General features: G+C 49.3%; 1 pseudogene across 1 annotated transcript; it reads left to right on the top strand.

The window, feature by feature from the left end:
* Window positions 1-3,902: 3,902 nt before the first annotated feature.
* On the top strand, window positions 3,903-5,169 carry LOC308491960 (large ribosomal subunit protein uL11-like; annotated as a pseudogene). The gene is made up of 2 exons: window positions 3,903-3,919; window positions 4,691-5,169. The product of its transcript is annotated as a large ribosomal subunit protein uL11-like (transcript).
* Window positions 5,170-17,537: the final 12,368 nt, after the last annotated feature.

Here is a 17,537-nt window from a genome sequence, read left to right as displayed (position 1 = left end):
CTGGGAACTGTGGTGCAGGCTCTCTATGGATTAGCCCACTGACTTGACAACCTGTGAGGTGGGTACTGCTAACACTCCTATTTTACAGAGAGGAAACTGAAGCACAGAGAGGGCAGGTGACTCTCCTAGAGTCACACAGCAGCATAGTCAGAACCGTGGTGTGTCTGATTTCAAAATCTGCTTTCTTGGTTGCTACCTGAAGGTGGAGCCCGGAGGGAGAGATGATTTCAGCGTTGTCACCTGGAACTGGGCTACATGATTTCATCCACTCCCTCCCTCCACCCTCCCTCCCTCCTATCTGTCCATCATCCACCCATCCACCCACCCACCCACCCTCCCATCTTCCCATCTATCCCCATAAGCATTACTGAACATTTACCACATGATGGGCACTGGGTCCAATCTCTGCCCAGGAGACCCTCAGGATGGACAGACAGACAGAATAGAGCTCACTCAGAGCTGGGGAGACCCTGGGGAGTGCCAAGGTCACACTGAGCGTGGTCTCCCTGGGGGAGATGCAGGACAGGGCTGATCTGACCCTCCTGCTGGTGAGCACTGACTGGGCAGGGCTGGGCGCACTGTCCTCCCTGCTGAGGACGCCACATACACTGCCATCACTGTGCCTGACGACAGAACGAGGTTTGCGTCAGGGACACTGGTCGCTTTTGTCTCTTTGTTTCTCACAGCTGCATTGAGGTTCTCCAACAAAACCCCTGCTGCCCTTTCCCACAGGAGCAACCACCCGCGTGGGCTCGTTTAGAGGTGGTGTGTGCGGAGCTCAGTCAGCTTCACCATGTCACCAGCTCACCAAGACTTCCTGGGTCTGAGGAGCTCCCCAGATGCTCTGACTGCCCATTTGGGCCCAGGACTGTGGGTGGGCTGGGCCTAGGGTCTAGGGTAGAGTCTAGAGGCTTGGGGGGCCCCACACAAGCCCAGAGATCCTAAGGGAAAGGGGTTGCGCCAGAGAGCCTTGGCCCGGGGATAGCCAGTGGAAGAAAGATCTTCATTTCAGGAGCCCCAGGGAAATGGTCTGGGGACCATGGTGGCCTCTCCTCACTGGGGTGGCCAATGCTCCATGCTGTCTACCTTGCTTGCCTTTCTCCAACCCAGGGTGACTCTAAGGGTGCTCACACCAAGCCCAGCTCCTGGGGGCTGACGAGGAATATGGTGGCTGGTAGAGCTTGGCCTCGTCAAGGTTACATTGGCCTCGTCAATGTATCCAGAGGTTTACCTGGCTGCTGGTAAGGATCATTGGATGATGGGGGTAGGCACAGAGCTGTCCTGAGTGGAGGGGGGACCTGGGGATGAGATGCTATATCAGGTCATAGGGGGATACAGTTTGGTGGGAAGTCAGCACAGGCCTACGTAACCTCAGGCCACAGGCATGCGGCAGACTGTCAGTCTTTGCAGGATAGGGGCTTGTCTCAGACTGCATAGAAATGGTCAGTGATAGGTGACTGATGAGGAAACCTTGGCATGAGGTGGGGGAGGTAATGTGGGGGCAGAGGGAGATTTGACTAGAGGAGGAGGTGTGATAGTGACATGTTTTGAAGATGGAGGAAACCAAGGTGACCACTAGAAGCTGCCCCACAAAAGGAAACAGATTCTCTCCTTACAGCATCCGGAAGGAGCCATTCTACCAACATCCAGCCATTAGCCCAGGGAGAACAATTTCTATAACTATGAGAGGATAAATTTGTGTTGTTTTAAGCCACTAAATTTGTGGTAATTGTTACCGTGGCAATAGGAAACAAATACAGTGACCATGCTCAGAGTGGGCCAAGAGTGTGGCAAGGTCACATTATAAGAGGCGGAGAGCCAGTACAGTGGAGGGGATAATTCTCCCCTGTACACCCCACTGGGACATCAGTGTTTGGGCAGCAGTTCTGGGCTCCACACTCTGAGAGAAACAGAGACAAATTGGAGGGTGGTGGCCAGTCCCCTTCCTCTGAGAACTCTTCACCCCTCCCAAGGATGGGCTACAACAACTAAGTTTATGTCACACGGCCTTGCAATCTCACAAATTTTGATACGTGGTATTTTCATTATCACTAAGTTTAACATATTTTCTAACTTTGATGTTTTTCTTTGATCCATGAATTATTTCAATGTGTATTTTTCAGTTCTCAAACAGCAGGTCCTGGCCTCAATTTCCTGTCCTTGTACCTTGTGAACCTGTCAATGTCACTCAGGCTCTTAGCTGCCTCCTCGGGAAGCAGCAGATGTATTTGTTTTCTACGCTGTATAACAAATCACCACAAATTTAGTGGCTAACAACCACACCTGTTCATTAGCTCACAGGCATGTAGGTCAGAAGTCTGAGACTGGGTTCTCTGCTCAGGGTCTCACCAGGTTGCAAGCAGGGTGTCGTCCAGACTGCGTCTCTCCTGGAGCTCAGAGCCAGATTTTAGTGTCATTCTGGTCATTGTCAGAATTCAGTTCCTTGCATTTGTAGAACTGAGGTTTCTGTTTCTTTGCAGGCTGTCAGCCAGTGGCCACCCTCAGCTCCTAGAGGCTTCCTGAATTTCTTCCCATGAGGTCCCCTCCATCTTCCAAGCCAGCAGAGAAAGCCTCTCACACATTGAGTCTCCTTTGCCAAGGAGAACCCTGTCCCTTTTAAGGACTCACCTGATTAGGTCAGGTCCACCAAGGATCATCTCCCTACCTTAATGTCAATTGATTTGAGACCTTAATTACATTTGCAAAATCTTTTCACAGAAGTGCCCAGGTGAATGTTTGATTGAATAACCTGGAGAAGGAGGCAGGGATCTTGGAGCTGTCTAAGAATTCTGGCTACCACATAATTCTAAGGGCTGCATTCACCTCCTGGGCCTCCATTTTCGCTCAGATCCTGGCACAATAATTCTTCATTATCTTGTTAGCTTTCTGATGCATTTGAACAGGTTTTAAAGTTTTGGTCCAGTTTTTGTTCTTTTCCTCAGTGGGACAGTTGGTCCAAATTACATACCCAAGATTACTGGAAGCAGAGCCTCCTCTTTTCCTGATTAAAAACAAACAAACAAACAAACAAACAAACAAACAAAAAACAATCTAGATTCTTAGGAATAAAAGAAAACTTCCTTAACTTGATAAAGGATGTCTTCCAGGGATCTAAAGCAAATATCACATTTAATGGTGAAATATTAGACAGATTCCTATTAAGAGTCAGGATTGAGATAAGTTTTCTGTCACTGCTTGTAGCTAAAATGTGGAGCTGTGGCAATAAAAAAGCCAAAATTGCAAAGGAAGAGGTAAAAACTGTTATTATTTATGGATAGATATGATTCTCTACCTAGAAAATTCAAGAGATTCAATCATCTGTCAAATGACCAGAGTTAATTAGAGAGCTCAGCAAGATGACAAAATAAAAGATCAACATGAAAGTCAACAGCACTCTAACTGCAGCAATAACTAATTAAAAGCATAATAGAAACTAGATGTCGATAACAAGAACCACAGGCTCTAGGAAAAGCCTGGAAATGACTCTAACAAGAAAGGGAAGGCTTTAAATGTTGGAAATCATTAAACCTTACTGAGGAACATAGCAGAAAATCTCAATCAATGGTGAGAAATATCACCTTCAATGATGGAAATATCCAATACCCTGAAGTCTTCATTCTCCTCCAAATTAATGCAAGTTGAATGAAAATCTCAATCAAAATCTTAGTAGGGGGGATTTTTTTGCAAAACTCATCAAACTGATCTCAAAAATTCATATGGGAGACAACATGGGCAAGACGAGTGAAATGTCTCTAAAGAATAACAGTGGGGCTGTGTCAGGTTTCTCTAGAATGCTCAGATCTCTAGAACGTGGAATAGTGTGGTGCTGGCACAGGAAACAGAGCAGCGTGGGGCTACGAAAGGCCAGAATGACCCATGCACTTATGGAAATTTAGTGCAAGATGGAGGTGGCAGTTCAGTAAGCAGGAAAAGCTTCTTTTTCTTTTCTTTTTAAATATAAGGTAGGGTCCAATGGCTCTTTGTGTCCGTCAGGAAGGGCATACTCAGGAAAGGAGAAGAGTACTGAAACAGAAGGAACTCAATGCTGGAAACTGGTTACGCAGGTGAAAGGAGAGCTGAGAAGCCAGCTGTGGCCAGAGAGGCAGCCAGTCCCACTCTAGGTTGGAGGACAAAGTGCGCTGGGGTCAGCTGGCAGAGGCTGGGAGCACAGCGGGCTTACCGAGGGAGCAGGTGCAGTTCTTTTTGGAGAAATCACCTGGGCAGAATGGAGGGAGCACTTTCCTCCTGCCCGCCAATCTTCTTCAGGTGCCTTCTGTGGACTAAGCCCAGCTGGAGCCAGGTGACACGGTGGCAGGGGGAAATATAGCCTGTAGGGTCAGCTTCCATGGGGGGCAAGACCAAGCTGGGGAAAGGCTGGGATAGAGCTGGAGGCAAACAGGCCAAGACTCAATTCTCAGGAGAGAAAAAAGAAAGTTAAATCCCTATTTCGTGGCTTTCAAAAAATAAATTTCAGATCAATCAAAAACCTAAATATAAGACACAAAAGAATTAAAGTATTAAGGAAATATGGGAGAATATGGCTATAACCTTGGAGCACACAGTGTTTTAAAGAACACACAAATTAAAATAACCCATATAGCTTTCGGCTTTCAGCTCAGAGGAGGCCAAGGTACAACTTTCTTCCATCCTCTGGAAGCCGGGTCCATCGGACATTAGCCGCCTCCACCAGGCCCCGGAAGTTCGACCCCAAAGAGATAAAGTCGTAAACCTGAAGTGCATCGGTGGGGAAGTCGGTGCCCCGTCTGCCCTGGCCCCCAAGATCGGCCCCCTGCGTCTGTCTCCAAAAAAGTCTGGTGATGACATCGTTAAAGCAACTGGTGACTGGAAGGGTCTGAGGATGACAGTGAAACTGACCACGCAGAACAGAGAGGCCCAGATTGAGGTGGATCTGCCTCTGCCCTGATCATCAAAGCCCTCAAGGAAGTGCCAAGAGACACGAAGAAGGAAAAAACCATTAAACACAGTGAAAATATCACTTTAGGTGAGATTGTCAACATTGCCCAACAGATGCAGCACTGATCTTTAGCTGGAGAACTCTCTGGAACCATTAAAGAGATCTTGGGCACTGCCATGTCTGTGGGCTGCAATGTTGATGGCTGCCACCCTCATGACATCAACAGTGGTGCAGTGGGATGTCCAGCTAGTTAAGAACTACAAAGGAAAATACTTCAATGAAAGATCATTTGGCAACCAGTGAAACAAAACAAAACAAACAAAAAACCCCATAGAAACCAGAGAAAAGAATGATACAGTTTGTATCATAATATGAAACTGAAAATCTTCTTCATGACGAAAGATGCCATAAACAAATGAGAAACATGACAAAGAAAAAAATTTGCAACATATAAAAAAGACAAAAGATTAATACAAGCATATGTTAGCAGTTCTACAGATCGATTATAAAAAGACAAACCAACTCAAAAGAAAAACTGGCAATGCCAAGAAGAGAATATTCAAGAAATTCTAAGATGGGAAACTACAAATAGACAATAAAAATGAAATAATGGCCAATTTCATTAGTTATTGGGAAAATGCAAATTGAAACAACAGTGAGATACCATTTTTGGATAAAGTGCTTTCCAATTTTCTAATGCTGGGAATACAGCTGTGGTGGCTGGAACTGCAACATCCATCAGGAGACCTAGTAACATTGGCCAGGTGTGCGGAAACCACCGGCAGGTCCCTGGGGACTTCGGGAACAGAGATGCTGGGAGCCCCAGCCTGCCCCAAGCTGTGCTGCAGTGTGAGAGAGGCCTACACTGTTATCTTGCTTGTTTTCAGTTGTCACTCATAGCCAAATTTCTAACTGGTGCAGGGCACAGGTGAGCACATGCACTGTTCTGAGCTGGATTGGGACACCCCTAAATTCACATGTTGAAGTCTTAACCCCAGTACCTCTGACTGTGACTGTATTAAGTAAAAATGAGGTCATATGAGTGGGTCCTAATCCAATTGATTGGTGTCCTTCTAACAAGGGGAGAGAGATTAGGACACAAACACGCCCAGGGGGTGAACATGTGAGGACACAGCGAGAAGGTGCCTGTCCACAAGCCGAGGAGAGAAAGGGGTCTCAGGAGAAACCAGCCCTGCTGACATCTTGATCTCAGACTTCCAGCCTCTAGGACTGTGAGGAAATGGACTTCTGCTGTGGAAGCCCTCAGTCGGTGGTGCTCTGTTGTGGCAGCTGGAGAGCTGACACAGGAGTGCTTGGAGGGCCGGCGGGCTGCTATGACAGTTGGAGCAGCTCCTGTTCCGATGCAGCCGCTGCTTCTCGCTATGCACAGCGACCCGGGCCCAGCACCCACAGCTGGGCCTGGCGCACCAGAGTTGTTTGACGTGTGAGTTGTGCACATGGCTCTTGGCTGCAGTCTTGTCCATATGCGTGTACACATGTAGGCAAATGTCCAGGTACACACACAGACCCGTGCTGTGCCCACAGGATGCTCGCCTCTGCAGAGGGGACGCTGGGCTTGGGCTGCTCAAGGACACTTATAGCTTTATCTGTAGTGTTTCAAATGGCTTGAGAAGATCCAATAACTAAGCAGACTGCGACCTCCCCCTTTCCACTCAGAAGCAGCAGGTGGAGGGCACCGTGCAGCCTGTCTAGGCTTGTACCTGTCACCTTGCCGTCCTGACCTGAGCTTGGGGCCTGCCCTGGCTGCCTTGGCCAGAGGTCAGCACCGGCTCTCTGTTGGTCCACATGCTTCAGAAGGCTTGGCACCTTCCAATTGCAGTCCCGACGGGGAGTCAGGTCCTCGGAGCAGTGTCAGGAGGTCTGCCCACCCACGGGGCAGGGAGCTCCCGCCCCACTGTGCTGCTCATGGGCCCCGTCGGCCATGTCGCCGTGTTGGGTCCATGGGCCGCAGCTCTGGCCTTCTCTAAGTCTCCTTGCCCCTCCCAGCCATGGTGTCTGATCCTTGGCCTTCTGTCTAAACTCTCCACCTGCCCTTGGCAAGCCTGTCTGTGAGCTGCCAGTCTGCCCCTGGTCTGGAGCTGCTCAGTTCACACCCAGAAAATTTGATGCACATTTCCTCAAGTTCATGCCTGGATTAGAGCCCAGGGGGAGTGGTTGGAATGACACATTGGCCTGCCAACTTCTAAAAGGCCCCCGGGGCTAGAAGGAGAAACTGAGCTGCACATGATGTTTTAAAGGGACTTTCTCAAGCCTCAGTCTTCCTTCACTTTTACACAATGCATGGCGCCAACCTTTAGGAGTTCATAGCAAATGCTTACTATTCAAACCCTGAAGGTGAAGATTAGAGCAGACTATTCAGGGGGGCTGTGTCCACGAATGCCCCTGTCAGCCAGAAAGGAAGACACTGGGGTGGTGGGTGGTGCTCCCAGTCTGGACAAGATGCTGGGAGGTGCTCCCAGTGTGGAGGGGGTGATGGGAGGTGCTCCCAGTGTGGAGGGGGTGATGGGAGGTGCTCCCAGTGTGGAGGGGGTGATGGGAGGTGCTCCCAGTGTGGAGGGGGTGATGGGAGGTGCTCCCAGTGTGGAGGGGGTGATGGGAGGTGCTCCCAGTGTGGAGGGGGTGATGGGAGGTGCTCCCAGTGTGGAGGGGGTGATGGGAGGTGCTCCCAGTGTGGAAGGTGGGAGGGGGCAGAGGGCAGTAGTGGTCCCCGTGTGGAGGGTGATGGTGGTAGGGGTCCCAGTGGGGCTAGCTAGTGTTGGCAGATGCCTGTGACAGGTTGGGTGCTGTGACCATCCCTGCTATTCTTACTTCAATGCAGACTTAAATTACTGTCAGCAACTCACACAAAAAAAGTGGAAATAATCCTGAATCCAGTCAGCCACCAAATAGGAATCAAGCAGAAAACAACAAACGGACCCATTTTTTCCCTTCTGCTGAAGGCCTGAAGGTCTGGGGGATCGAGGGAAGGTGAATCGCTGGCTCCCTTTGTCCAAAAGTGATTTTTCTCCGAGAGCCTCATCTGGTCCCCTCTCTGTCTCTGCCAGGAAGGATGGAAGTTGCAGCCTGGGGCAACTGTGCTCCTCTCTGTTCTGTCAGTCCTTCAGTACGATCATGCAGGCACTCTCTCTTTTCCAGACCCCCAGGCATCCCCAGGGCCTGGGACCCAGCCAGCATGGGCAGGAGGCTTCAGCCGTAATCTGTCCATGATGCCAGTATCCGGGGCACCCTGGACTGGCAGCAGCCCCTGCCCTGCCTGTGGGCTCTGTCCACAGAACTCAGTCATTTGTGTCCTGACCGCCTGGTGGTTTGCCCTGTGCCCCAGCCAGCTTGATGGGACCTCGATGTGGTCACTGGTTGGGCCCCGCTCTGATGAGAGCCACTGGGGCACCTTCCATCCCTGGTGTTCCCTGACCAGGCCCAAGGCCTCCTGGGACCCAGTCCACGACTCTGTCTTGTGTGGGACATTGGGCTGGGGTCCCATCTCCTCATTAGCCTGAGCAGCAATTTTGCCAGGTCCTGCCTGGCTGCCCTCTCTCCCACCAGCCAGAAGGGACTGCACCTGGGCACGCTCCCTTCTGCCCAGGTATGCTGTCATGGAGGGGCCTCAGGCTAGAGCACTGGCCAGTGTCAACACAGCACCGGGACATTGCAGCTTGGGCAGTCAGAGCAGGAGCCTCCCTGGACCTGAGACAAGGCTGGAAACCAGAGCGGCTGCCCCTTGGGGTGGTAAGAGGGGGACAACAGAAGAGCTGGGAGCCGGGGTGAGGGGCTGGGTCCTGGTGAGCCAGGTGGCAAGGACAGGCAGGGTCTGAGAGCTGATTCCTGGCCCTGAGCAGGGACAGACCCCAGGAAGGCTCTACAGGGCCCAGGGAAGCTGCAGGTCCTGATGGGGGAGCGTCAAAGACATGAGTCTGAATTTGTGTACTGACTGCCTGCTATAGCCAGGAATTCAGGCCTGGGCTCTCTGAGCCTCCACTTTTCCATCTGTGGAATGGGGACAGTAACATTTACCTGGGAGCTGGTGCTATATTTCACTAAGCTAAAGACTGTAAAGTGCCCAGCCCTGGTCTGGGGCCAAAAGAACCCAGCCAGCCTATCAGCAAGTCTTGGGAGGGGCAGGGAAGGCAAGGGTGCTGGGGTGAGTTCCTCAGAGGACAATCCAGGTCCCACTCAGGCTGGCTCTTTCCCTCTGTCACTCCTGGCATCGCACTCTCTCCATAAGGAACGTTTGCTGTGTGTGCAAAGGGCTTCACCTACAGCATCTCAGCCACCCCTCCTGCAGCCCTAGCTAGTGGGGGCTACAATGCCCTCCGTTGTACAGATGAGACCCCCAGATCAGGGAGGCTGGCGCTCTGCCTGTCGTGCCTTGGGCAAGCACGGAGGCGAGTGTGAAGGCCACCCAGGCCCCTGGCTCACAGCGACTGTACCAGGGACCTGCTGAGATAAAGGAGGATGTTCAGGAACCTTCACAGCGAGGAGTCTGCCTCCTGGGAGAAGCTGGACGGAGGAGACCAGGAAATGTGGGCCTGTGTGGAGCCTGCAGAGGCCCCTGCCAGGGGCCCTGAGGTGACACGCGCCATGTTCTGGAGCTTCTCCGCTCTCAGGGTCCCCAGAGAGGCTCAGAGACTGGAAGTGATATTTTTCCTCGAAGCTAATTACCATGGAGATTCTGTGGATTAGGGTTTACAGGAATAGCTAAGTCTGCAGAGTGGGATTCAGGCACATCCCCTTATGTTTCCCTGCTTGGCTCCTGATTGGAGACTTGCACGTGGAGATCTTTCTTACTGTTTTGAGCTCCTGAGGGCACACGCCCAGCATGGGTGTGCCTGGGTGCCCGTGTAAGGTCAGAGCTCTGTCAGGCTGGGTGGGGAGTCGGGCTTGCAAATAAAAGGGGAGACAGTGAAGTCCTGCCTTTTCCCTCGCAGTCCACTCCCTTCTCTGTCTCCTGCAGGCCCCTGCAGGGTTTCTTTGTTCACAGACATGCAGGTGCAGCTTCCGCACACCCTCTCTCTGTGCATCTCAGGGAAAAGGTAACTACTATATGCTCTTACTTAATTAATCGCGAGCCCTGGAAATCCTTCCAGAGGGATACCTAGAGTGCGTCCTGGTTGTTTTTTATAAATAGTTGCTGCCTCAGTCAGGGGCCTGGCAGGAAACAGATGGCTCACTGAGATTGGGCAATTTGAGGAGCGTTTACGAACAGAGATTCTTTACAGAGGTGTGGGCAGGAGGGGTGCCCTCATTCTGACGGCCCAAGGCCTGGGGGAATGCGGGGGAGCAGGGGGGAAGGGGGGGAGATAGGCCAACAGGGACGCCTGGCAGGAACTGGGACCTTCGGGCAAGGGTGCCCCTGGCCTTAGGTGACCTTGCAGGAGGGAGTAAATTGCTGCCTCTCTCTCCTCCCACCTCCTCCCGATGGCTGAACCAGATCTGAAATCAGAGGGTGACGGAGCTGTTGTCCCAGTCACACACAGCCTCTAGGGGCTGAGTAGGGATAAAGCAGACAGTGAATCGGACAGGCAAACAGGAAAATCTCTAGGTGTTCGCAGGCCCTGACAGGTGTTGCTGTGCAATACACTTTTCTTTCCTAAACAAGTGGCTTTACTTAAATTTCCATCTGTTGCTCTTACACATGCCGGCATAGCTAAAAGATACATTTCCAGAAGTGTATTGTTAGGTCAAAGGGTACACACATTTACTATTTTGATAGTGCTGAATTGGTTTCCATGGGCTGGTACCTCTTTCCCATAGTGTCTAACAAAGAGTGCCATATTTCTGCCAAGCTGATAGAGAGTGCCCCTGCAGGGCTAAGCTGCACTTCTCTTGTGACGAATAAGTTGGGTATATTTGCCTATGTCTAAAGGCCCTTTGTAGTTCATTGTTTATGTCTTTCATCATTTTTTTCCCAGCCTATGTCTAAAGGCCCTTTGTAGTTCATTGTTTATGTCTTTCATCATTTTTTTCCCATTATTTTTTTAAATCTTTTTCTTATTAGTTTCTAGAAGCTCTTTATCTTACCTTAGATCTGACCTTGATCTAAGTTGCAGTCTCTTGACTTTGCTGTCCAGTGGTTTTTGCTCTGCAGAAGTCTGATCTTTGTGTAGTCTATCAATATTTTATGGTTGTTTGAGATACCTCCATAACTAGTACATTGTTTTGTATACCTGAAACTAATAAAAAAATAAATTAAAAAATATTTTGTGGTTGTTAAATTTTGAGTTACAGTTAAAAAAACCCAAAAAGCACCTTTGATTCCAGGTTGTAAAACACTTCCTCTCATACTTCTATGGTTTCATTTATACATTAAAATTTTTGATCTGTTTAGACATTATCCTGATGGGAAGTATGAGCTGCTCTTTTTCCCAAAGGCTGCCAATTTATCCCTACATCGTTTATTAAAGAGTTAGTTCGTCTTTACTAAATGAGACACTACGTTTCTCATTGACTCACGCCTGTATGTGTTCGGGTCTGTGTCTGCTCTTGGTCTGTCACAATTGGGTCTAGACAGTCACGTGGTGCCACACTGGTTTGCTATTAAGGTTTTATGATGTTTTAATATCGGATAGGGTGATTTCTTCTCATTGCTTCTTTTCAGTGTTTCGGGTACTTTTAAAACTTGCATTTGCAAGCTGCAGGTTGATTAAGCATATGATTTCCACTTTCCTCATTTCCCTGGGCCTCCCCCCTCCCCCAGGTGAACACCCAGTGGCAGAGGCGGCTTTAGTTGGCGAGTTCACATTATTTTTCAGCTACTGTGTGTTCAGAATCGGATAAGGAAGAAATAATGTTTTTGGACTCACGAGTAAGAGGGAGGCTGGCCACACCGTCTCCAGCCCTCCTTCCTCCCTCGCCTGCTCTCACTCACTCTGGCTCTCTGGGTGCTGCACGTGAGTGTGGCACCCTTCCCCCACCCACAGCGCCTGCTGTCCCAGGACCTCCTTCCTCTGCCCCTCCGCCAGAAAGCCTCTGCCTGAAAATCCTCCTGAGAGGTCGCTGTCCTCTATCCACATGATTATTAGACAGCTGTCTGTGTCCCTGACTGCCGAGGCTTCCCAGGGGCACCCAGGGCTTAGTTTGGGGTGTAGCTAGGTGCCGGCACCCAGCAGGCCTGAGATGCATCCTCTCCTCGAATGAACCTACCCATGTTGACTCTTGGACATCTCCGTGTTTCACACGTTCCTAAACCTCAGCATGCCCCGCGGAGCCCCCTGCCTTCCTTCCCCCCATGTGGCCACCCCCACCCAGTGCTCCTTCATCTCTCCTAGTGGCAGCGTCCTCTCCCCGCCCTCCTGTCCACTGCTCACTCCGTGCTCAGTCCTCTTCAATTCTCTTTATCTAGAGGGCACATCCTCCACCCCACTGCCTCCTCCTCCTTCTTTCTGAATTGTACTTATGCTCCTTCCTGCCAGGAACCTTTCTGGTCTGCTGTTCAGAGCCTGTCAACACACTCTCTAGAATGCCAATCTGTTGGTATCATTGCCCTGACGCCAGCTCAAGGTCTCTCCATGGCTCCAGGATGAGATTCAAACTCAGTGGCTTCACATCCTTGGCCTTTTGTGGTGTGTGGCCTGGCCTCAGTTTACCTCACCAGCACCCAGGCCGTCCTCACAAAGGCTTCTTCCCCTCCCCTCACCTGACTGGCAGCCTCTCAGCCTTCACGTCTCAGGGTCCATGTTATAGTCTCTGGAGGAGCCTCCTGGCCCGCAGGCCTGGGTTGGGGACCAGGTCCCCTAAGTGTGCAGTACAACCCTGGCTCTGGAGGACAGACCCAGGCTGGACACACTGGGGGCCCAGTGCCTGGAATGTGGGAGAAGCTTACTCTTGCCTAAATGAAGAAATTAAAGCCCAGAAATCAGACCAGCAGCAGTTGATAGAGAGATAGAATGTTTTTCAGGAACACCTCTAAACCTGCCTCTCGGCACTGAAATGCTCTCTTAGTCTCTGAAGGGTTTAAGGAAGAATGGGCACCGAGCCAGCCCTGTAGACAGCCTAAGTGAGCCAGCAAGGCTTCCCTCCCTGTGCCTGTTCCAGGCTGGTCCCCAGAGAGACATGAAAGGATGGATTATGTTTTCAGCAGAAAGAAATTTGTCATCTCCTCCAGTGCTGGGAGCCAAGGTCACTCAACCGCATAGCCTCCTTCTTGATGACACCAGGAGTGCCCCTTGGGTGTCAGGTGAGGCTGGGCTGGGCCAGCAGGGCAGGCACTCTAAAGCATCACTGACTGGGGAGGGCACTTGCAGAGGGCTCCAGCACAACTGGGACGGGCCCAGGGCAGCTCCTCAGCCCTGTGTGCACTCCCCTTACTCACGGCAGTGCATCTCCAATGAGCAATGACTCCCACCCACCCCAGCGTGTGGTGCTGCAGAGTCTCCATGCCCCTCCCAGGGATCATGCTCCCATCCTTCCTATGGGCGACAGTTGCCAAAACACAGTGACCAGAGAGCATGGCCGAAGGTGGACAGTGCTGGACAGTTACTGAACTTGCTCAAACAATATTGGGATTCAGTCTCAAACCCCAACATGACTGTTCACTTAAAAACCCCCTCATCCCCTTTCCTCCTCATCTGTCCTCTCCAGGGCCTTCACCCTCCTCCTCCCCACTCAGGCTCAGCTTCCTACAATGAACACTCTCAGCTAGGGCTTCCACCTTCTTTTGTGACCCAGAGGGAAGATGCTGCTCTGTCTCTGAGGCTCAATCTCCCCACAAGAGGTGACAGCAGAGGGTACCAGCCTGGGCCCCGGGTCAGAGCACCTAGCTGACAGGAGGGGCTGTCCCTGGTGCACAAGCTCCCGAGGGGCTTGCAAGCAGGGACAGAGTCCGAATTGGCGTAGGAGCCCTAACTGGGCAATAGGTGCCCAGCAAATGTTGTTGTCGGGGGATCCTTAGGTGGGGACAGTGGCTAAGCCTTGGCCTGAAGGCTAAGGTGAAAAGTTGGTGCAGATGGCGGGTTTCAGGCATTCAGATGGTGACTGTGAGCAGCACCAAGTAGCAAGTTCCTGAGCCAAGAGTGTGGGAAGCCTGGACCAACTGCAGGCTAGGGGGCCATGGCTGGGCACTTGACCTTGAAGGCTGTGAGGACTTTGACAGTTGTGGGTACACAAGACAGGAGCTTCAGGCCTGAGCAGAGGGAAAGAGGAAGGTGCTGGTTGTGTTCAGATACACACAAGGGATTTGTGTTGGAAGTGAATATGGGCAAGAAACACATGAAAAAGACTTGACCCAATTAGTAATCAAAGGATGCAAATTAAAGCAATAATGAGATGTTATCCCCCACCCCAAATATTAAGTAGACAAAGATAAAACCATACTGGAATCCAGGCTTGTAAGGCAGTTGGGAGACTGACCCTCTCACCAGCATAAACTGGGTCAATGTGGTGACATGCATAGAAAGCTAGACACTGTGTATTTTGTCAACCAGTGGTCATTGGCACCAATTCAACACCAACAGGAATCACCACTTTGGGGTGCAGCGAAGAAGGAGACTTTATTCAGTACTAACCACTCAATTGTGTAACAGCACAGCTGTGGAACAGGAGCAGGGCTATAGAATAGCATGGCTGTGAAGCGGCTTGGGGGCAAAGCAGCCCTGGCCCAAGTGTTGCAGCTAAGCCCCTCCTTGGCTCGATAGCTCACTGTGTTCTGTTCTGGTTCACTCTGCTCTGCTTCAGTCTGGTCTGGTCTGCCAATACAGCTCTGCTCTGCTCATCTGAGGTCTGCTGAGATGGTTCCCTTCAGCTTTCGTGTCACAGGTTTGGCCAGGAAGATGCTTTCTTCTATGGAAAGGGAAAGTACACTCTCCCAGCCAGCCCGGAGCTGACATATATAGAGAGAAGTCCCTGCCTCTGGTCCCTGATTGGTCTGCTCTCATGCAAATAGGATTCCAAACCTCACAGTTTGATTCCACCAGAAAGCACTGTTTTGATTGGTCAGAATGGAAGTGCTCCGATTGGTTGGTGGAGATGCTAATGAGGAGCAAGCTGCACAGCTCCAGTTGGATGGGGAAGGTCTCAGGCCTATTGGTTGAAACAGGATTCCAGGAACTTCTTTATAAGGGCTGGTTCAGCCAGCAGGAACACAGTGCAGGCAGACGGTGCAGTGCGGGTTTGCATAAGAAGCCCCTGTTTAGCAACTGCTGCTAGGCTGTTTTGTTTTGTTTTTTCCTTTTTGAGCCCAATTAGCTACCAGGAGCCTGGGGTCAATGATATGCTTTAACCTGAAGGGCTACTTCCAGGGCATTTTACTAAGGATATAATCAAGGTCGGGCACCAAAATTTAGCTGTACTGATTTTCATCAAAGCACTGTTGATGACTATGAAAATATCTCAGGGTTTAACAGCAAATCGGTTGAGTAAACTTTGATCATTACAAATCTTGCAGTAATAGAGCAGTTATTGACTTAAAATGTTCCCGATAAACTGTTAAGTGAAAAAAGCAGGCCAAAAAACAGTGTGAACAAAATGAGGTGAGTTTTGTAGAAATGAACGTGGGCATTTGTGCATGGTATGCCTTTCTCATCCCAGCAACAGGATGCGGGCACTGCGGTAAGGTGGCCTACTCTTCCAGGTCCTGGGTGGGTGAACCTTCCTTTCTTTTTCTCAAGAGTCCACAGGTGCCCACTGAGCAGGGCCTGTATTTTTGACTGTCCCAGCTCACCTCATCAGTGCCCTGGAAAGCTGGCATCCTGCCTGGGGGAGCTGGGCAGACACCTAACTAATAATAAAACAGGCCCTTCATTTGCCATTTGCACTGTCCCCTCCCTTTCCTACCGCTTCCTTGAAAACCTTGTGGGAAGAGGGGTGGCTGGACTCAGGCAAAGTTAGCGTATTCCCTGATCCCATCATAAATTTGCTTATATTTTTAAATATTTTTTTAAGTTCAAAAAGCCCCAAAGGGTGTACAGTGAAAAATATGATTTCTTTTTTTTTTAAATTTATTTATTGGGGTGACAATTGTTAATGAAATTACATAATTTCAGGTGTACAATTCTGTATTACATCATCTATAAATCCCATTGTGTGTTCACCACCCAGAGTCAGTTCTCCTTCCATCACCATATATTTGATCTCCTTTATCCTCATCTCCCACCCCCCACCCCCCTTACCCTCTGGTAACCACTAAACTATTATCTGTGTCTATGAGTTTTTGTTTCTCATTTGTTTGTCTTGTTCTTTTGTTGTTTTTGGTTTCTATACCACATATCAGTGAAATCATAGGGTTCTCTGCTTTTTCTGTCTGACTTATTTCGCTTAGCATCATACTCTCAAGATCCATCCATGTTGTCACAAATGCTCCTATTTCATCTTTCCTTAACGCCGAATAGTATTCCATTGTGTATATAAAAATATGATTTCTCACCATGTCTCCCAAACCATCAGAGCCACTCGGTGTTCTCAGTATCTTGTATAGCCTTGTGTGTTTTGTTTTAGGAGTGTGAGAAGTATTTAGACAACATCGTGATATACTATCTTCCCAGCTGTTTTCACACGACTGGTAGCACATTGCACATGCTCCTCTGCATCTTGCTTTTCACTTCACGATGTGACTTGATGAACTGCATCCCAGTCCATGGAGCGTGTCCTTTTTGTGGCTGTGTAATATTCCGTGATACGGAAGCCCCATTATTTATTCAACAATGGAGGTTTAGGTTGTTTTCCACCTTTTGCTATTGCAATGAAGAAGCTTTTGCACAAATAAGTTTGCACATGTATATTAGTAGGTTGAGATCCCAGAAATTTGGGGCAAGATCACCAAAATATCTTCCATGGAGGACGCACCAATTTACACCCCACCAACAACACTCCTGCTCATTTCTCCACCCCCTTGACAACTCAGTGAGTCCTCAGACTGTCCTTCTATCTTGGAAGAATAGTTAAAATTTTTTCACTTATTATAAATGGGGTTGAGCAGCTTTTAATACCCTTTTTTAAAATCATGAAATATAGCACATATGCCAAGAAGTACATAAAACATATTTGTATGTGAAATAAATAATTATGAGTTAAACTCACAGATAACCAACAAGCAGATCAGAAATTAAAACAGACCAGCACCCAGGGCCCCCCACCCCCACTGTGTGCGCCCTCTCCTGTCTTGACGCCCTCCTCTGCGCAGCCATTCTCCTGAATTCTGTGATAGTCCTATTCTTCTAGTGGCCACCCTCGAAATCACTGTATGTCCTGAACTCATCAAAGCCTGTGGTTCATACATTCACTCACCTTCTTCCCAGACGACACCAAGACCATGGAACAATTAAATGTAATTTACTCCCATCCCCAACTTATATATTATTACAGTCATATACTTTAATTCTTCCTCCTTCCTAATTACTTCTAGGATCTTTTTGTGTATTAAGAGATTAGCTCTTTGTCACTGATTTGAGTTGCAAATATTTTCCTTAGTTTGTTATTTAAAAATTTTAATTTTGGTCATAGTTGTTTTGCCATGCAGGATTTTGCAAAACATACATGTATTAATTAAAATAGACTAGGAGGAATTGGCGCAGCCCTAATAAATGCATAAATTTATTCCACAAAAATGGTGGAATTATGGCTAATTTTTGTGTTTTTTTTTTTTTTGTATTGAGGACATAGCACTTTTAGA

The sequence above is a fragment of the Rhinolophus hipposideros genome, assembly GCF_964194185.1.
Source record: "Rhinolophus hipposideros genome assembly, chromosome: 23".
NCBI lineage: Eukaryota > Metazoa > Chordata > Mammalia > Chiroptera > Rhinolophidae > Rhinolophus > Rhinolophus hipposideros.
Note: the sequence above shows the minus strand (reverse complement) of the source record. Positions and strands in the feature narration are given on the sequence as shown.